The sequence below is a fragment of the Alligator sinensis genome, unplaced genomic scaffold (assembly GCF_000455745.1).
Source record: "Alligator sinensis unplaced genomic scaffold, ASM45574v1 scaffold938_1, whole genome shotgun sequence".
Lineage (NCBI taxonomy): Eukaryota > Metazoa > Chordata > Crocodylia > Alligatoridae > Alligator > Alligator sinensis.
Genome location: NW_005842449.1, coordinates 663062 through 685387, shown reverse-complemented (window position 1 = coordinate 685387; position 22326 = coordinate 663062). Strand labels below are relative to the sequence as shown.

The following is a 22326-nucleotide window of genomic DNA, read 5'->3' as shown; positions in this document are numbered from 1 at the left end:
AGGAATGAAGGGAGAAGGGTGAGACAGACACTTAAAATCTACATAAAAAGGCAAGATATATCCTAGAATTTTTTTTCTTATAAAATGTGTTTGACATACTTTTAACCCTTTCATGATCAGTTTATGTTACTACAGTTCTGTTGTTCCCTACAGTGGAACTCCTGAAAAGATAACAATATCAAACTGTGTACTTTGCTACCATGTATCATGACCTTTTCTCTTCTTTCCTTACCCTGTGATATTCTCGCCTTCCCATTTTATGGTCTTTTTCTAAGAGAAGTAGTGACAATAATAGTTATTTATATCTTCAACCCTTGGTTTTAATGGCCCCTTCCTATCAGATATTCCATAGGATTCCATAGGATTATAGGAAAGAAGGGCTGGAAGGGATCTCATGAGGCTATCTAAGTCTAGGCCACTGTTCAAGGCAGGATCATCCCTGACTAAACCAAACCAAACCAGCCAAGTATCTGCCTATCCTGTTCTTGACAGCTTCCAAAGATGGTGATTCTACAACTTCTCTAGGTAGCCTGTTCTAATGCTGGACCACCCTCATAGTTCAAATATTCTTTCTAATTTCCAACCTAAATTTCCTCTCCTGCAGCTTGAGGAAATCTCCTAATCCTGTCCTCTCTGGCCACAAAGAGAAGTTCATTGATCTCTAGTTCCCTTTTTATAATCACCATTCAGGTATTTGATGATAGTAATGAAATCCTAGTTCTTTCAGCCTTTCTTCATAAGTTATGCTTCCCAGGCCTCTAATCATTTTTGTCATGCTCTGTTGGACTGTAGTCGAGCCTCCTTCTGAATGGCATGACCCGCACTGCATGTCCCTTAGAGAGCTTCCTACCTTCCTGGGACGCTTGTCTGCCATGACTTGATGGTAATTGTTGGTAGAATATTGTCCCAAAGGAGACAGAAGACACCACCATAAGGGCCACTCTCTTGCAAGCAACAGTTCACTGTGGCCTCTGGCAAGACCTTGTAGGGCCTATAACAGAGGCTCCTCCACCCTTACACTCCCGCCACAAGCCTCCATAGTCTGTATGCTGATTCCCACTGTTAGGGCTTCACAGCTGGGAGTGAGGCACCATATCTACCCGGATGGCTACTGGGAATTCTTGTAAGTGTGTTCCCCCCAAGGATGAAGAAATATGGGCAGGTATACTGCCCCTCACCCTCTGTGACCAACTCTCCAGTGGAGGGTCTCCTTTTCCACTACTTCCGGTGTCCCTTTAGGGTTTACTTGGGGCTCTCCCAGCCTATCAGAGCCAGCTTTCATAGATTCATAGATGCTAGGGTTGGAAGGGACTTTAACAGATCATTGAGTCCCCCCCCCTGCCTAGGCAGGAAAGAGTCCTGGGGTCAGATGACCCCAGCCAGATGTCTATCCAGCCTTCTCTTAAAGACCCCCAAGGTAGAGGAGAGCACCACCTCCCTTGGAAGCCCATTCCAAATTTTGCCCACCCTTACTGTGAAGAAGTTTTTCTTGATATCTAGCCTAAATCTGCTCTCTGTCAGTTTGTGACCATTGTTCCTTTTTACCCCAAGAGGCACCCTGGTGAACAGAGCATCTCCAATCCCTTGCTGCATCCCCCTAATGAATTTGTAGGTGGCCACAAGGTCACCTCTCAGCCTTATCTTGTGGAGGCTGAAGAGGTCCAGATCGCTCAGTCTCTCCTCATAGGACTTGTCCTGTAAGCCCCTAACCATATGAGTGGCCCTCCTCTGGGCCCTCTTGAATCAATCAACATCCTTCTTGAAATACAGCACTCAAAACTGGATGCAGTACTCCAACTGTGGTCTGACCAATGCTGTGTAGAGGGGAAGTATCACCTCCTTGGTTTTATTTGATAAAGTGTGGTTAGCTTTGCTGATGATTTCATCACACTGACAACGCATGTTCATCTTGGAGTCCACTCTGAGATCCCTTTCTGCTTCTGTGCTGCTGAGAGGGTCACTTCCCAGCCAGTAGGTGTGCTGGATATTTTTGTGCCCTAGGTGCAGCACTTTGCATTTATCCTTGTACTGCATCCTATTGTGTACTGCCCACTTTTCCAACCTGTCCAGGTCTGCCTGCAATTGTTCCCTAACTTCTGGAGTGTGCACTTCACCCACAATTTAGTATTGTCCGCAAACTTGGACAGAGTACACTTCACGCCCACATCTAAGTCATTGATGAAGACAATGAAAATACAGATCCAAGTACCAAGCCCTGCCGGAACCCCACTACCCACATCCTTCCAGGTTGATACCGACCCATCTACTACCACTCTCTGGGTGCAACCGCTAAGCCAATTTGCCACCCACTGGACCATGTAAACATCTATGTCACAGCCTCTTAATTTATTTATGAGAATGGGATGCAATGCTGTATCAAAGGCCTTGCTAAAATCCAAGAAAACAACATCCACGCTTACTCCTGCATCTAAGCATTTTGTGACTCTGTCATAAAATGAAACCAGATTGGTCAGGCATAATCTACCTGCTACGAATCCATGCTGGTTTCCCTGCTGCATTATTTTTCCTGCTGGACTCCCACAAATATGATTCTTCATAATCTTTTCAAAGACCTTTCCAAGGATGGAGGGGCGACTGACTGGCCTATAATTACTCAGATCCTCCTTCCACCCCTTCTTGAAAATAGGGACCACATTGGCCCTTTTCCAGTGCTCTGGGACCTGACCCGAGTGCCACGAGTGCTCAACCAGCCATGCCAGTGGTTCTGCTGTGACACCAGCCAATTCCTTCAGTACTCTCAAATGCAGCTCATTCAGGCCTGCTGACTTGAACACATCCACTCTATCCAAGTGACCCTGCACTAAGTCAGCATCGACATTTGGTGGGCTGGTGTCTCTCTGATGCCTATCTAAGAACCCATTAGGAGACTTATCTTAACCCCTGTTCAGGAACACAGAGGCAAAAAAACTCATTGAATAGCTCAGCCTTATCCCCCCTGTCTGTCACTAATTGTTCCTTCTTGTTCAGTAGGGGTCCTATGCTGCCCTGCGCCTTCCTTTTACTCCCTACATACCTAAAAAAATACTTTTTGTTGTCTTTAATTTGTGTTGCCAGCCTCAACTCTGTATCTGCTTTGGCTTTTCTAACTGCCTCCCTGCAAGTGCAGGCCAAGTAGGTATACTCCTCCTTGGTAGCTTCCCCCTGGTTCCACTGCGTATGTGCCTTCTATTTTGCCCTTTGGCTCCCCTGGATTTCCCTGTTTAGCCAAGGAAGTTTTCTGTTTCCTTTCCCTTCCACTTGGTAGCTTTCATTCCTCTGCTGTGGTTCTTGCTCATTGTGTTGGAATGAATCATGTAAGTCAAATGAGGTTCAGGTGTTTCCTCTCTAGGGCCCCTGTGCCACTCGAGTGGCCATTTCCCAGTCTTTGTGGTCCCAAATAGGGCCTTTCTTTCTCTTTCTTGGGGGGATCCTCTTATGTGATGGACCAGGGTTGTGCCGGCTGTCGCACACCCCGGAGTGTCCCTGCAACCCATCTCAGCTCCAACAGGTCTTCTTGCCCTCTAAGCAGAATGGAGCCAGTAAGTATGGGGTCCTTACCTCTGAGGTTTCTGATCCTACTCCAGATTTTCTCTGGAGAGCCATGTTGGAGCTGGTTTGCTCGCTGCCCAACTCTGGCCACTGTGGGTTCTCGTTCTGGCATTGGAAAAGCAGCTTGGTTCCTAGGGGCTAGGGAAAAGGAAGTGAGTGGGGAATCTCCTCTCCTGGCTCCCCCTTCTCTTCTACATGGACTCTTTCCAATCTGTCCACATCTTTTTTGAAGTGTGGAACCCAAAACTGGACACAGCATGCCAAGTGAGGCCTCACCAATGCTGAACACTTCCATTTATTTTCAAGTCACATATATACAACAGCATGCTGGGTTGTATGAACAGATAAACTTCCTATTTTTTTACCTGTGCCTCCCTCACCAACTTGTGATTTTCCTTCCCAGCATATTTTATTTAGTTCTTTTCTCTTTCCTCACTGATCTTCCTTCCATTTTTGTCTTCAATATTCTAAGCCCTGTTATTCTTTCCCCTCAAATATAGCATGTGTTTAACAAAGTTGATGCACACTGTTAAATGAGGGAGCCTTCTAGGTGAGTTAACTTAATGCCAGTAGGCTACAAATTAATTAACTTTTAATATATCATTTAACTCCTCATTCAGTTTAAAAAAGGGTAATTAGTTCAGTCATTCCTGCAGGGCCTGTAATGCAGCATTTCAAGTGCATTAAGCTGCCAGTGAGAAAACACAAAAGTTCAAATACATCATTTAAAGTCTTCTTTACTTTCTTATTTTGCAGCCATGTCTGGCTGTAATAACCCCCAAAATATTAGTCACAATAATTAGGTGCATCAGTCCTAATAACACCACTTAGCACTTATATAGCTTGTATAGCTTTCACTGGATGAATCTCACTGCTACTCTGAAGTAAGTCTCATTATCATCACTTTACAGGGAAGGGGCCAAACAGAGGTCTTAGAAAGTACATGATGCAAATGTATCAGTGTCTAAAGTGTCCAGCCTGGCAAAAGTGTTTAAAGTGTCTAAAGTGTCCAGCCCCATCTGGGCTAGGGACAGAAATCATAAATAGACTGGTATAAGAGATTGGACATTGGTTCAAATTTGTAACATGATAGAAGTTCAGAGCATATAAACTGCTTTCAAAATGGCCCAGACCAGTAAGATAAACCTGGATGGATGTAGTATTAGACTCTTCTGATTTAGGTTAAATCCGTTTATTGAAATTCTGCCCCAGATCCCTTCCAGATTCAAGTTCACTCACAGCCTCCCAGCATCCCAGGTTGTTTTGCACCTTCCCTGGAAACCCTCCCTCACAGGGTAGATGGGTGGGCTAGCCTTGGCCCAAGCTGTTTGCTCCAGCTGAGTAGGGAGACATGCTCTAGCGTCCCCCCAGCTTCTGGCCTGGGCTGCTGCAGGTGTGTGGCTGCATTTCTAGAATCAAAAGTGAATGTCTTTTCACTTGCTTATCGGTTCTGTCTGCACCGGGGGTTGTTAGACCAGGGGCACTTGGTAAGCCCCCGGGGGTATGCAGCAGCAGCATGGAGAAGCGAGGGGCACTTCTGGTTTTGCTGCTGGTGCTTCCAGGCTTGCCATCGATACGGTTTCACAGCTGCATGTGGGGGGATCCTCCCCCCGACGCTCCCCTGCTCGTCGATCGGTCAGGGGACTCCCTGCTTTTCGACTGGTGGCTGGGGGCACACCAACTAAAAAAGGTTTAAAACCCCTGCCTTAGACTAACCTCTAAAGATTGAATCAATTCAGCCTTGGGCTTTTTGACTGTCTGCACTTAGCCCTGGGGTCTGCATTTTAGAGGTTCACTAGCTATTTTAATCCAGGCACCTGAACAAATAGGTAACAAAGCATAGAGAAAACATGGAAATGTTGTCCCTAATTACTTCATGAAAAAGAGAGAAGAGCTGAGACTAGGCAGCTGAAACATGGCATTATTCTTCAAACAGAATTTTTTTTTTAATCAAACATACCTAAAACAAAGGTTAAGCACATACTTATTTTATTTAAAAAAGATGTTTTTTCTTTTATGCCTAAAGGTGCCCAGTTCTTTGCAGAATGAACCTTACAAAATATTTTTAAATAAAAAAGGAAAAAGAAATTCAGACAGACACTGTTCATCAGTGAGGCAGGAACTGCCAAGTGGCAAAGGAAAGGGAACATTGTATAGCTAGCACTCAGTAGCTTGTCTTATATTAGGTTTATGTTATATTGTATTTCCACTTTCACCTGAACACGCTCAACTCAGTAACACTGAATATTAGCATCCTACACCATACATACATCAGTCCATAGAATAATAGCCTCAAGGCAATGGTGATGCAAGCCTAAAGTAATGGCACAATATAGAATATACCTCAGCAAGCAATACTTCGTTGGTCTAAAGATTGGACAGGTGATGCAATGGATATTTTCAGCCATAAGAAATATCCTGGTAATTTGATTCAAAGATTTTTAATACAATACTCTTTTCATAAAGCTCAGTACAGGCTTTTTTCTCCTGTTACATGTTGTCACAAAGGAAAGGACGATTAAATGACTGTAGGTAGAAAATCCTGGCAGGCATACTTCAGCTTTTGAAGCATCTGTGTAACCTATATATCTTTCTATCCATTTATACTGCACTCTTCCCTATGGTGTTTGAGTTGCTTATCCTGTGATTGCATTTTGAATAACTGAGGGGGGTGGTTTCCACCAAAACTGTCAGTGCAGTCTGCTCAAATGATAGTTTTATAATCTCCAGCATATAGCAGCACTGGATTGCTAAACAATGCAGACAAGTAGCGTGTCTGAAAAATCTGCCATGCTTGTGAAATGCTCTTCAACTTGAACAGTCCACTTTCAGCAAATTGAAGTCTGACAGTGAGAAGCAATCAGCCTCCTGGCAGCAAGTCTAATTCTTTTTTTTTAAATAAAAAAAGAACCAGACAGCAACATTTTTTCACAGGCAACTAAACTGATCTGGTATGAAAAGGGTTACAGCTAGCAAGTTTCAAATGGGTGCTCCAGAGGTAATGATTCTGTAAAGCTGTCAGAAAAACTTCAAAAAAGCAAATTCTCTAGGCACATCAGCACAACAGACATAGTACAGAGAAGTGAAACAAGTAAATCAAACTATAACTTATATAATTTATTGCAGAGTGAGCAATCCCAAGTCTCTTATGAAGGTTGGAATATTGGACTTTGTATTGCTCACTCTGCAATAAAATGCATGTTACATTTTCCTTTTCTTCCTCTCTTCTTTTTGCTTTATGCTTGGGTCCTGCTTCACTTGAAATGCCTAAGAAAGGAACTAAAGAAATAGGTTTGCAGATTATTGTCAGAAAGAGGGAATCAAGAATTCAAGGCTAACTTTACAAAATAGTTAACTACTCCCCAAAATGTAGGAAACGCCACTGGCACTATTGGTGAGGTATGGATCTCTCACGGATGTTTTCACTGGTGGGAAAGGAGGTGCTAGATCTCCCATAGAAAACAGTTGGACCACAAAAGAAATATATAAATAATGTTTGAAAAAAGCTGCTTTTAGTTTACATATCTATCTTATCGTGTTGCCTCGCTGTATAGGTTAGAGTGATTGTGCAGAGTATTATTGAGGTTGGCTGTGTTCCAGTTTAAGATCCTGTTTTCCGGTGTTTGTAATTTTCCCAAACCTTAAGCATTTGGGCTGAGATTTTATATTCTGAATGCCTAACATTCAGATTGACTTACTGTTGTTCTAAAATGTTCAGTTACAATGGGACAGCCATTTCCATGCACAAACTTAGGAAAAATACTATGCTTTTTAACCAATGTTTTCAAAAATATATGCGAGAAGTTCAAACATCTGCAAGTTGTGAAACAAAAAACATGAAATTTGGCAGGGAATAGAGATAGGTTTGGGTACAGAGACATGAGAATCTGTACTTTCTGAAGAACATTCCACTCCAGAACATGGAACTGAACCCAGGAAGTTCTTTCCTAAGTCTTTCTGTTCCCTTCTGTTTTATTTCCCCAGCAAACTTCATCTCCTCTGGCACCTGGACCACATATAAGATAATAAACTATTACTGTTACCAGTTGTTAGCCACATAATATGGTCTATGCTGTACACTTAAAGATCCCAATTCTGGTAATGGCTCATACTTGGAGTCAACATGATTCTATACACAGTAATAGAATTCCTGGGGCTTTAAAACATTTTATTTGTTTGTTTTTAATAGGAAATCTTGTTACAAAAGGTCATAATGGTTGCGAAGGAAAGCACTCAAATGTTAAAAAAATACTGATTTACTGGGAGCTCAACCTCTTGTAGGTTGCAAACTGTGTGTATGGGACAGAAGACTTGATAACCGAGCCTTGATAAGTGGGTGTAGTATAAGCCTATTGTCTTCTATGCAGTAGAGGGGAGGGCTTATAAGTCTGCAAGAAGACAGATATCAGTGAAGCCTATCACAGAGTTGCATGTGACCACATCACCCTGAATTTCCATGCAGGTTTGAAAATTACCAAAGCCTCAGTGTGAGCAGGAATTGGAGGGAAATTACTCCAGGATCACATCTGATGCCTCCAGGGCAGCCAGTACAGAGGTGTATAATGACAGACAGCCATCTGGGACCAGGCCACATGTGTGCAGGAAGACCATGAGATTTTCCCTCATGGGGTGGTGTGGTGGAAACCCTTATTTTCCCTAGGCAGAAACTTAGTAGGACAGCAATGAGTGTGTAGGATAGGCTGGAGAAGGCAGAGAGGTTGGATATTTGGGCTGAGCATTTCCCTCCAACAGAGCTGTGAGGGATAGGAAGAATTAGTGAGATGGACAGGGACTTGCCCAAGGGCTAGATTTACTGATGATATGCCATGCCAATGGCATGGCAGGAGGATATGCCAGTAAGGGTTGCCTTGGGTAAGGGAAGCCGTAAAAGTTGATATAGATAGGAGGTTAGGGACTCCTTTATCTATGGATAGAATCAACATCCCAAAGCTGTACATGGGCGGTAGAGGTTCTCTTTTTTTATGTGATTCTTAAAAATGTTTAGTAGTCTAAAGCACAAGCTCAATATGTGCTGTTAGACAAGGATAGGATCATGGATATTCTATATCTTAGTGTGGATTGCATGCTAAGGGATGTGCAGAGTAACTCTCCTGGAGTAGAACTAAGGCATCAGCTCCTTAGTTCATCCATGAGTGTAAGATCTAGGTAATGTCATCAACTAACATACAACATGGGTCTTTCCAAGAGCAAAATATTGCAGACTTTTGTCAAAGAGGGATTGTAGGGTTAGGAAGAAGATCTTTGAGAGAGCTCCCCTGATAGACAGGTGTGGGGTTGCCTAAGGATCTTAGCAAGCAAGGGTATAATAGGTGTTAATTGACGGAATTATTATTGTCTCATGCAAATACACATCTTGATGGTAAAAAAAAAAGTATGTCCATAGAACCTAAACTGTTAAGTAGGTGGCATTTCATTAGAAAAGACTAGAGTTAGTCAGGTGGTCCCCATCTAGCATTAGAAGGAAGTGGGCTGGTTTGAAAGGGAGTTCCATTGTATTGGCAGTCCTGTGGGATAACCAAGATAAAGGGAAGCAGAGTATGGACATAGTTCAGTAGGACTAAAGATATAAAGGGATAGATTTGATGGAAACTTAAAATTTACAAGTAAAATTTTCATAGTAAAAGATAAGGTTTATATATAAAAATGGTTCTGGAGAACATTACTCGAACCATTACTGTAATATGAGGATATTAGTGAAAGCTTGAATAACGAGCTCTATTATGCCTTCATCCATTTTAAGCGTGGCACGGCCTTTTGGATTCAGAGCACAGTTATCATTAAGCAGCACCGCAAAACATCCTTGGACTTTAATCCACTTTTTTTTATTGTCCATGGGTCCTTGTGATCAAAGCTTGTTAAAGTTCAGTGGGCTCTTGATTTGATAATAGCATGCACATTGGGTTGGCATTGTTGCCTACAAAGGACCAACTCACAGGATCATAATAAATTCTAATTTATCGTATGGGATGCAAAGTTACCAATAAAATCATAAATACAAACATAGAGTTCTGAGGGGTACTGGCCACCTTAACACAGACATACACACGCGCAATTGCTGCAATAGCACTGATGTTGGTTTATACCTATTCGGGGTGCTGGAGTCTCTTGTAGATGGTCAGCTTCTCCTGCTTGTCCTTCTGTCTCAGTAGGTCAGGTGCTGGATACGAGGGTGCCACTGAGGGTCACACTTCACTGCCTTTTATCCCTTTCTGGCAGACTTCTGTGGTCCCCCAGCATCATCTTGGTTGTCCAATACAGCTATACAATTCCAGTGATCACAATTCTAATGCATTCTTACAATAATAATTTTAGTAATATAAGGTATGACTTACAAAGAAGAATACATTCATTAAAAGTTAAGAGGTATAAAACATAAAATACAGAATGCCAGGGCAAAGATGAGACAGATGAATTATAAAAATGCACTGAAATGTATAAAAATGCAATGTGTGGTAGTGAGGATTGAAGTCCACTGGGGACAGTAAGTGAGTTAGGTTAGATGCAGTCACATAGACTGATTTAGCATAAAACTTTAGACAGATATGGAAAGTTTTCTTTGGGAAATAGGTCTTAATCAAAGGGGGAATGTGTTCACCAGGGTATATTTATAGCCATGCTTTCAATGCACTTTGGCTTTTCTCATCTCTTACAGGCTTTGTTTTGAAGTGGATATTTTAGTTCTTTTGTTTTGTTTAGTGACACTTAGCTCAATTGATACGTAGATGTAGTTTGTAGGTTTCTCATACAGAAAGCCAGTTCACATTTCTGGCTTGCTCTGAGCCTTGCCACACCCATGCAGTGAGTGTTCTTGGTCTCTGCCAGTTCTTAGAAGGAAAAAGAAATGCACAAAAAAAAAAGTGTGTGGCGGGCAGGGTTGCAGGCAAGAAGTGGGGTTGCAGGCTGTTATATCGATGCCCAGAAGGAGAGTATACAAAGGGGGCTCCCTGTTACAGCACTATACAGATGATGATATCCTGGATGTTCTTTCATTTGCAGCAGTGATAAATTGAAGAGCTGTTAGCCATGTTGCAGTTTGACTGATAGGTTAGGAGTACTGCCAGCAAATTAAATGAAGAAAGAGGCTGCTGCTATCATTAGGCTGACTTGTCTAGAGCTTTTGCATTCAGTGCAGAGTTGGCTATCTTTATTCACTTCTAATAAACAGTAGGCCTGTGCAAAGTATTCAATTACTTGAATACCATAGCGAAGTATTCAATTTGGATTTGGCCAATTCAGAGGACAGCGATTTGATTCAGATTCGGTCGAATTGGAGGACAGTGATTTGATTCAGAGATTTGGATCACTGTCCTGAATTGATTCAGCCAAATCAGCTTAAGAAGATTTGATGCTGATTCGGACAGATTGGGTGATTTGGATTGGCTGGGGAGAGACAGGCACATCCCCAGCTCCCAGACAGCATGCGGCGCCCTGCCAAGCCATGCTGCACCTGCGCGATGTAGCAGCTGCTGTCTTGATGCCAGGGCGGGGGGCCTCTGGCTGTGCCTGCCTTTCCCTGGATGGGAGGAGCCACGGAAGAAGCCTGTGCGGTCCCAGCATTAAAATAAATAAATAAATAAATAAATAAAATAAAAATAAGGAGGCCCACACTCACTGGCTGCAGCAGCAAGCAGTGGCAATTGGGGCCTCTGGGCACTCATGGCAGAGCCCCCCATGCAATATAGGGCAGCGGGGGGGCAGCAGAGATCTCCCCCCCCCCCCCCCTTAGCACCCGTACGGCAGCTGCCCCATAGCGTGGGTGCAGCACGGCTTGGCAGGGTGCCATGCACTGTCTGGGAGCTGGGGCTGAGCACTGCCAGGCTCCGGCTGAACTGTGGAGCCACCCCAGTTCACAGACAGCATGTGGTGCCCTGCTGAGCGACGCTGCACCCGTGTGATGCAACAGCTGCTGTGCAGATGCCAGGTAGGGGGAGCAATCCCCACTGCTCCACGCTGCTTGGGGGGCTATGCCATGAGCCTCAGAGGCCCCAATTTCTGTTGCCAGAGCCAGTGAGTGTGGACTATGTTTTGGGTTTTTTTTAAGTGCCAAGAGGCTGGGACCGGGTGGGGGGGATGACCGGGGTGTGGGAGGCTCTGCCACATGGCCCCAGAGCTCTCTCAGTCCTTGCTACATCCAATGAGTGTGGTGTTTTTCCTTTTTTATTTTTTTTAAGTGCTGGGAGGCTGGGCCAGGTGGGGATGGGGCTGGACAGAGCAGCCATGGGGTCTTCTCCAGTGGCTCCTCCAACTGTGCCTGCCTCTGCCCCAGTGGGGGGAGCCATGGGGACTATGCCCTGCTGCCACTGGCACTGTTGGCGTGGGGTGGGGGGGGCCGCTATGCCACTTGCCCCGCGATGCCACTTGCCCCCTTCCACCTCAAGCTGCACTCGCATCCTGCTCCCCACTCCCCCCCCAGCTGGGATAGCAATAGCAGGACAGAGCCCCTGCTCCCAGCACTGCCGTGCCCACACCACCCCCACCCCGCCCTCCTCCCTGAGTAACGCTCCCCCCACCCCAGTTGGGCAGCTTGTCCCAGCCCCAGCTCCAATCCCTCCCTCCCCCTACCCCAACAGACTTACCAGCTGGAGGCAGCTGTTAGATGTCTCTTTAGTCTATGCCCAAATCTTTTCCAAAGCTTTTCTGAATTGATTTAGATGCTTCAAATTGATTCAGAGCTTTTACTTGGTCTCCCGATTTGATTTGGATTTGGAGATTCGGTCCCCGAATTGGGCCGTATCTCCTCTGAATTGAATCAGCTACCGAAGCTTCACACAGCTCTAATAAATGGAAAGGATTACAGGAGTGGTCCTACTAGTCATTAAAGACATTTACTTAATGGGAACTACAAGCTTGGTTATCTTGAATTTCACACCATAGATGCCTTCTAGATCTGTTTTGCACTTGACATCAGTCGTAGCTAGGCCTATTTTATTATTAAGGGTGAGCAAAAACTGAAGGATTTATTAAGAGCTGAACAACTCCTGAATCAGTACGTCAGGGTTTAAAAGGGACAAGTGCATGGCAGACCCAACCTGAATTCCAGTTTGAATGTATTTGGGAGCATCAGGTCTGGTATATATGTAAGAGTACACATGTTGAGGGAATATGACAAGACAAAAGCCTCTGAAGTTTTTTCAGATTTGGGGCAGCAGCTATCTGCAGGGATAAAGGTCAAGAGTGAGAGAGGCAATTTTCAGGTAAAACTCAAGCAATCAGTGGTCCCTGTTGGCAACTGTTAGTTCTCTAGTTCACTATGAATATAGGCGGAATTTGATGAGCCCTTGGTAGTAATAAACCTTTTCAGAATTGACCTAATTCCACATTAAATACTATGCTCTGTGATGTTATAGGTACACTGTTGCCTTACCTTATATAATTTCTTGGATCATCTATTGAGCAACATAATTTGCAGGAGGATATCCTCATATCAGAGCCCAGGTAGCAGGTTTTCTTTATACTATAGGAAAGTCTAAATCAGGACAATTAGGGTTGTCAACAAAGGAGGACTCAAGACTTTGACGTTTACAGATATGCATCATCAGGGGGAGAGATCAGACCACCTGCCCATGTAGTTTTTAAAATAAATTAATTAATAATGAATAGCATGGTGGGTCATAACAGCTACTAGAGAGTGAGAAGACTGGGACTGGCTTATCATAGGAGGACTGATTTGCCCAGTGCAGATGCCTACTGTTGCCAGGCCATGCTTTCTTCATGGGATTCAGTTACCTTGGAAAAGAAAATTTTGCTTGATGGGGATATCAAAACGTCGTATTGTTGTCAGTTCCCACGATGAGTTGGGATCCCGTTCATTCAAAACTGAAGTGAATGCGCCCAACACCCAGACTACTGAGGCTTTTGTAACCCACAGACTTGCACACAAATTCAGGGAGATATAGTTACGTATAACTGTGACTATATCTCTGGCAGTTTGATATGTCTTGCACTTTCCTTTCCTGGAGTAAAGCTTATACTCCCTTCCCTTTGCTGCTTAAAAAACAATAGGCGTACTCTACCCACAGGGCAGAATTCAAGTTCAGAATGTTCTGCAAGTTTTGTTAGATCATGTATGAAGTGTTTTTAAAATAAACATCATCCTTTTACCACTCGTTAGAATATTTGCTCTATTTAAATTGTGTAATATCCTGTAGTAGCTATCATGTTTGTTCAACAACTTGCTTCAGTTAAAGGACCTAGACATTTTCCATGCTGTTTATGCAACACACTTACATGCTCCCTCATGCTTGTGACTAAGAGGTAAATAATCCCTTGTATAACAATTAAGAAAAACTTATTTTGTTTCCACATGTGCCTAGAAAATTTATAGAGACTGACTCCCATCCTGTTTTCTAAAACATACTGAAGTGTTTTCTTCTGCTTGCTTCAATATCTTGATAATTTCCATGTACTGGAATTTCATTTTACACTGATTTGTACAGAGGGGATTGACCGTGAGATGCTTGTTTACAATCAGAGTTTTAAATATTGCTTTTTCTTAGCCAGGAATGCTATTAATTTTATGATGGTAACACAATGTTTTCTAGCATCAGATCTAGGACAAATTATATCATTATTAAGAACAGGAGGAATTTTCTCTGCTGGCAAAGAAAAACCAGGATAAGAAAGCTGATGAATATTCTGCCCAGATAATTTCTAAGTAGTCTTACAAAATTACAGATTACACCAAATTTTGTTTGGATGTGCATGCACTACATGGATGCTGTGTTCTCTTTTTTTTCCTTCCTCCACTAATATAGAACAGCTTTTCTTTTCTTTTTGTCCAAAAATATTTTGGCAGTGCTTCTTTGCTGGAAGCAATAGTTAAAATTTTATATGATTATGGGAAAGTAATCCTGTGAAAAGCACTTATCAGACAGTGCTTGAATTGTAATGAATAAAAGAGACTCCATTGTTTGTTTGACTATAGGAGCCTATTATACTATAAGGAATTAAGAGTTTCTGCACAACAATATACAATATGAATGATAACAAACAGTGCAGTTATAATGAAAATTAATCATGACCATCTCATGATGAATATTGTGACATTTGTCATGGGGAAGAAATACAAATGGGCTTTCAACAATCTCCTAAAATAAACAAGTGTGTATACTGGTTAGTAGAGTGTAATACTTATGCAGCTATTGATAGTGGGATCAGACTCTAAACTGCACCCATTTTTTACTTCGGTGTGAGACCTGATTCTAAACAAAGTTCAAGTAGCTTTCTTCTGAGGAGATAATGTACCCATGATTTCTATTATTGTATGTTATTTTTACAACAAATAGTTTACTTTTATAGAGAATCTTTCTTTCCTTTCTTCATTTCTCACTGCATATATATGCCTTTCCTCCAAGAATACCATGGGACAAATGTTGTTTTCAGCTCATGGGATAACATTCTCTTCCCTTCCTGGTCATCAAAGACACCGGTTGGATACCATTCCTGGTTGTACAGCCCTGTACACTATGTGCGACTTTGTAGTCATGCCCTTTCTGGAGGTATAGCAGTCTTAGATGCAAGAAATAGAGTTGACCAAAACCCTTGACTACCAGGTTTAGCCTTAGACCAGGCAAAAGGGCTGTGTGTCCTTCTTTTGCCCTTATAGCTCAGTAGCTGGGGCACTTATCTGGGAAACTGGAGATCCTAGATTTTGGGTCTCTCTCCCTAGACCCTAGATGGCATTTAAACCTGCATGTTCCTAATCTCCCAGTCTAACCACTACACCACAGGCCAGGCATTATTTAGTGATTTATCCAGCACCTCTTTCCCAGCTGGGACATTAACTTAGTTGTTGGGGAAAAAAGAATGGAGGGCAATGCAGGGGAAGCAAGGGCCCTAGCTAGAACCCAGCATCCCCCCCAGGCTAGCAGCTACCTCAATAAGCCACACACCCGATGACTTGCTTTCTTCCTCCTGGCCCCATGTATCTCCTGCATTGTGTGGCTACCCAGCAGGGCCAACTTCAAATGGAGCTTTAGAAGAAGGCCTTGAATAATGGCTGACCAGTGTTGCGGTGGGTCAGGTATTGTGCAGGGAAGTCAGAGGTTGAACCCCCACTCTGGATGTTGGGGGCAGTATCCACAGCCTCTAGCTTCCTAGGTAAATGCCTTAGCCACTTGTTTATTTGGAGAGAAGATGGAAGGTGCCTTTCTCTGTCTTACTTTTTGTTGTGAGTACACACGCCTGGACTTGGCATATATGTAGTCAACCATGTGTGGAGGACTATGTATGCAGGAATAGAATTCCAACATGTGCATAAATAGCATTTTAGGCACATAGACAACAATGTAGACAACCACATCTGGACATCTAGTGGCTATGAAAGAACAGACTGTCTCCCCTGGAGACTAGGGGTCCCAGTAAGTTTTCAAAGTTCTTTGATGGAAAAATGGCGTAAGCAGGTAAAATAGGCTGTTGGAACATTATAAGCTTTATTGCCAGCTACACAGCTTAAGCCCTAATTGTCAACTAAACATTAATTTTGCACTGCAATGAAGAAAAGACTCATTAGTGGTCAGGTAGTGAATAAGAAAAGTTCAAATGGAAAATTATGCTCTGATTCTGACTGAAAAAGCTCTAAAAAACTGTGCTATTGCAGGAAAGAGTACTATTGCTTTTTCCTGTCTATCATAAAATTAGTGAAGTCCCAGTCAGGAAACTGTTCAACGGTCTGGTAAATCAGAGTTTACTTAGCGACGTAATCGCTCTCTAAGAAGATTTCTGGCTATTTTGAAGATGAGACTAATTGGGATTTAAACCAGACTAGATGCTTTGGTTCTATTACATATATTGAGTGTAAATACAATATTTCTCCTCCCTGATCCTTGGAAGGCTTGATTTTAGTGAAATTTTCAAATAACTTTGGTCCATTTGTTGTATCATAGAAGGCTCTTTGACATTGGCCAATCTAACCCTGCCTCTAGGTCTTCTTTTTTTTAGGAGGCTATTGTAAAAACTGTAACAGAAACTCCTACCTTTCCTGGCTCTGTCCTGTCTATAGTAGAAACAACTTTCATTTCATTGGCTAATGACTGAATGGCCTTCTTAGCCTTAGCCTACAGGTTACTTTAACTGTTGACTGGTAGCCTAGGCCCACTGGCTCTGGCTCTGGCCTGGCCCAGGTCACCTGCATAACCCACTCCAGACTCAGGCTTTGGCCCTTTCAGTCCCTGGCCACTTGGCACCCACTCTGGGCTCAGGCCCTGGCATTCTTGGCCTCAGCTTTGCCTGTGCCTTGTGCCCCTATCCCTGCTGGGACTCCATAGCATGCCCCTCAGGCACCCCTGTGGTCTCCCTTCTACCCCTCCACAGCCACACTCAGTCCAGTATAAACTAGAACAAAAATTAAAGCAAAGTTTTAAGTCACAGTGCCTCCTCTGGGTCAGCGTACCATTGCCAGGCCACCCTTGGGAGTTATCTTCCATTGCCTGAGCTGGTGGGAGCTCTTGTCTCTGCAAAGTTCAGGGCTGCACTGCCCTCTGCCTCAGGGACCCAGGTTTATATCCCCTGGGCTCCTCCCCTTCTGGCCCGGTGTTTTCATCAGCTACAAGTGTGTTCCTTCACCTTTATGGGCAGCTTACTGTGCCTAGGCTTCAGTTATTCCCTTGCTACCTTCCCTCCTGCAGCTAACCCCTGTGCAACAGCCTGGGACTCTTGTTGCTGCTATCTCTTTCTTAAAGAAGCAGGAGCCCTTGACTTCCTGTTATACAGGGCTTCAAACATGCATCCTACAAGCTGGATCCAGCCCACCAAGCCATTCCCTTTAGCCTGTGGGGCTTGTGGTAGGCCAGGGGATTTAGGAGTGGGGCCTAATACAGAATCTGGAGGTATGGGGTCCTGTTGGGCATGGCCATCAGCAGGAGAGGAGCCAAGAAGGACTGTTCTAGCACAGCTGTCAGCCAACCGCCACTTGTCCACCACTGTTTTCCCCACTGTCACTTGGCCCTCTATCTCCATTGCTGACCCTGCTGCCACTGCTTGTTCTGCTGCTGGCCCTGCCTCTGCTGCCTGCCCTGCTGCTGCCAGATTCAAATTCAGCCAGCAAGGAACCCCCATGGTCTGGATCTAACTGTGCAGATGGCTGACTCCAAATTCAATAAGGCATTCAGTTGCAGAGAAAATTTTATAAAACCATTGAGAATCCAGACAGGTTGCCAAACTGCCACAACTGTTTTGATATGGTGGACCATGAGGTGCAGACTGGTTAGCAGGGTTGGGAGAAGGATCTTTCACTGACTCTATTTTTGTCTCTCTGAAAAAACCTAGCAAGTAACTTGGATGCTTTCTCTTGGACTTCCAGAGAAGATAAAAACAAAGTAGTGAACATTGGAGGGAAAAAATTAAACCTGCTATGTCCTCGGGTTCTATATCAGCATATCAAACTGGATGTCATTGTGGACAGCTTATGAAGCATGCTGCTCTAGTTCTAGAAAGCAAACAAGATAATACAGCACTTGTGGAACAAGATGGGCAAAATACATAATTTTATACATACATTTTTATATAAATCAGTATTAGAATTATTATATGTGTAGTACTGATCCACCATTGCAAATTCAGATATAGTGACAAATGCATGAAGAGTTTGAAAACAGAGATTCTTTACATTGAATAAGTGGTATTAGAAGGGAGTATTTAAAATATTTATAAAAACAATGGAGGAATTGCGACGGCATTCTTGCAATGCAAGAATGAGGAATCATTCACTAAACCTGAAAAATAGTGAATTCGGTCTGGTAAAAGGAAATATTTTTTCACCCAATATACTGCTAAACTCATTGACACAGGATGTCAATGAGGACACAAAAGGGATAACAGTAGCTAGAGTTTATACTATTTAATGGGAAAAACAGTTCAGGGGGTGAATAGAAATTTCTTGTTGCAGATCGCAAACCAACTGTCAGCTATAAGGAATAAGACAATTATACCACATCTGTTTATTTTTGGAGTCTTGCATCTTCCTCTTAAATATTAGGGCCTTCTCCAAAATGGCAGTTACTATGTTCCTGTGTGGCACTATATCCTTGGCTTTTTTGGGCAACTAATAAGGAATAGTTTAATATCATCAGTTGCAATAACTATTCATTTAGATAATGGTTACTCCTCCAGCCTATGGGCCAGAAGAGGCTCACAGAGTCATGGCACCTGGCCCATGGGACTCCCCACAGGTTGGGAAATTTGGCAGCAGGGGAGCAGTGGCAATACTGCCACCATCCCCTGCTTCCAAATTCCCTGCCACAGTGCCGGGCCAGGGCCAAACTGGGCCATGTCCTCTTGACCCCTCTGCAGGGTTGGGTTGGAGCTGAGCCATGTTCCCTTCCTCCTCTACATATGGCCAGGCTGGGCTGGATCATGCCCCCTCCCACCCCAGTGGGGCCAGGTCGGGGTTGGGTCATGCCCACTGCTCCCTGCAGGGCTGAGTCGGAGTGAAGCCATGCCACCATGCAGCCTGATGGGGTCATGCTGCAACTGCCCTGAATACCAGATCAGGCCTGCAAACCAACCAGGCAATGCCCATCAGACCCACCCAAAAAGGTTGGGCACCACTGTTTTGGATAATCCTAAAATGTCAGTCGCAAAACATAACAAATAACTAAAAGTGAGTAGAACAGTTCCTCTTTTTCCATCTTTAATGTAACCTATAATAGTTATAGTGAAGAGTAGGATTTTGTGCTATATGCTCTAGTGGCACAGAAAAGAACCTGTCTTGATTTAGGCAGTTCTAGAGTAGTTTTATCTTTTCCCAGTCCTGGGCTGTTACAGGGACTGGAATCACTGCTAGCAATGTAAATAGCCCTGGGCCAATGTAAGATTTTGTAATTTCCTTATAAATTTTGCAATGAAAGAATCCTCCCCCAAGTCAGATAATTGGCCTTCAGTGTCATATAAGGGTAGAGGATATTTCCACAGGAACAAAGACCTAACAAGCAAATGTTGCACAGAAATGCTGGAGGGTGGGGTAGGGAGACAGTTACCAAATGTCTATAAATTTATAGGTAGTCCAAAAAAAGACTTATGAAGCTTATCCTTAAAGTTTGTAAAACTTAGAAACTAAAGTTTGATTGAATATCTGTCATCAGATTAAGGATGGATACAAATACTGATAGAGCAGAGCTTGGTGCCCTGCAGGGAGCTCTTCATCAGGGCTTTGTTGCCCTCTCTAGCCTCAGTCCCCATCCCAGCCATTTGCTGCCACTATAGCCTTTGCCTACCTGCAATGGTTGCTCACCTTGAAGGTAGGAAGAGCAACTCAGCCCAAGCCAGTCTGAGGCACTGGGTGGGACATGAAGAGGGGCAGTGCATCTGAGACAGAGCTGCAGGTCTGGGAAAAGGGAAAAGCAGTGGGTGGGGGTGGGTGTATGTTGAGATGGGGGAAATGGGGCCAGCAGTGGTAAGGTTGGAGGTGGGTTGAAGTGGGTGTAGGGTCAGCATGATTTAAAACAATTGTTGCAGTCAAGTAAGAGTGAGGCTATTAACATTTGGGTTTATTTATTGTTTAATGGTTAAGGTTTTCTTGAGGGTCTTGTGTTTGTTCTCTTTCCTCCTGTAATAAAATCTGCATTAGTTGAACATTATTTGTGAATGGGGAAGTATGTTTGTCAGAATGCCCAGTTAAAAGAGTTTATCTCACATTTCTAGGTGGTGGCTGAAGCCAGATTTAGAAAGTTGGTGTGAAACCGCTGAATTTGAACCTAGCCATTGTTATTGCCATCCAGGGCCTGGCATAGTGTTTATGTAAAACATCAGCAAAACAGTTTGGTTTTCAGGAAAAAGTTGGCAAATTTTCATTAATTCTTTTTCTTGGATTGGCCACCCTGGGTGGTGGATAGACAAGGGGGGCACAGCCCTGGGAAACTTCCCTGATCTGGCTACTGATGCCTCAGCACAGTCTCTACACTCCTTGTCTGTTGAAGCTATTCCACCAGAAGTAAATGAATTCAAGATTCATCGGGCAAGAGGGAGAGGCAGAGCAAGTCCCTGTAGCCTAATGGTTAGGACACTCACCCAAGAAGAATGAGAATCCTAGGTTTCAGTACCTACTCTCAGGACTGTTTCCATATTTTATCCGACAGATCTTTAATTCTTGTCTACCCTTTGAAACAGCTTGAGCAGAGAACTGAAAAGTTCCACCATCGAGAGCAGCCTACAGGCTGGGGCTGAGGGTATATTCCAAAGAGATAAAAGATGTGGGTCTGAAGTCCAGGCAGTAGAGGGACGTCCTGGGTGAATGTTCAAACCACTAAGGCATTCTGTGAAACGGAGGGCACCAACACTACATTTTGCTTCTGAGTGTGTTAGGTGTGCTCTAAGAAAACCTACCAAACTGTGATCTATGGGGACTTAAGTGGAAGAACATCTGCTTTTTATAATGCCAACTGGGTTTAGGCCTGAGGAAGGAAACATCTGGTGATTTAAAGTCTGAACCTGAGGCACTTAGGGAATTTAATCACCACGAGGTTGAGCAGGGCTTTTCCATACACATTTTTATGGTGGCAGAAAACCCAGCCAGACAGATGTCCAGTCCCCTTTTCACCCCAAAAATGAACAAAATTGTGGCTGCAACAATTTGTAGTAAGTTTGTGCTGCCTAATTACAATGAATGCCCATTTATTTATAACACAAGACTGTGGGTAGTCCAAGGCTCCCTGCACTCTTCAGCTGCCCTGGGCTGGCACCCCAAGGACTTTAAGGGCCTGATCCTGCATGACAATGGCTTTGTGCACCTGACACCAGCCTGTGGTCCCTGTCTGCAAGTGCAGAGCAGGAAACTCCATGGGCATCTCCTCTCAGTGTTTGCAGACAAGCACCCCAGGAATTCCCTTGCAGGCAAGGAGCAGGAAAGAAGTGTGTTCCCCTGTTCGTAGACGTGTGGCACAGCAGCATGAAATGCATGCTGGGATTCCCCTGTAAGGGAATTCCTGGGCTGTGCATTCCCCACTGTGGACTGCAAGCACAGAAAGGGGTGATCCATTCTCCGCATTTGCAGACACACACCTTGGGAACCCCTGCAGAGGATTTCTGTGGCATGTATATCACATTGCTGAACCCCAACTCAGGGTGTGCATCTGCAAGCAAGGGAACTTCCTCCATTCTTGCAGGCTGCAATGTTAAACACTGCTTGCAGATACTTTCCTTGCTTGTAGATGTGTGCCCCAGTTCAGGGCATGGCATCTGGGGCTGTTTTCCTCCAGGATTGGATCCCTGAAGCCCCAGGAGTGGCAAGGGCCTGACCCTGTGGGATTACAGCCCTGGACAACATCTGTAGATGCCAGTGAAGTGAATCAGCTGTGCTTAGGTGCATCCTGGCACAGTCGATCCCACTCCAAAGACAATGTTGGGGTTATACCCACATTTTTTAACTTAAATGTCTAAATTATACCTAAGTCCCACAACAGGTGCTTAGGGACAGATCCAAAAAGAATTTAAGGTTTTCATTGCTTTTGTATCTCATAAGTACCAAATGTTTATGTTGGCAGAAATCTCCCTGTTGAATTCTAGCCATGTTATTCTTTTCAGAACAATGCAACAATCTGTATGTAATCAAAAGGGAAATCAGCTAGAGGAAAAATAAATGTAACTGACCTGGAAGGCCAAGGAAATATATGTACTGAATGAAAATAGTGAGTGATAGGTGAGAAAACACCAAACAATAAAAATGAGAATGTTGAAAACAGCTAATAAAGGAGGGCAAAGTAAAATGTAGAGTAAACACTTACCAAGTAGATATTTTGATTTCATTTTTCTTGATATCCTGCT

The 22326-nt window shown here is 43.7% G+C and overlaps 1 protein-coding gene across 9 annotated transcripts in view; it reads left to right on the top strand.

The window, feature by feature from the left end:
* Positions 1–22326, top strand: part of THSD7A (thrombospondin type 1 domain containing 7A) — a 555303-nt gene that overhangs the window by 323086 nt on the left and 209891 nt on the right. The gene's annotated exons all lie outside the window — the stretch shown is intronic.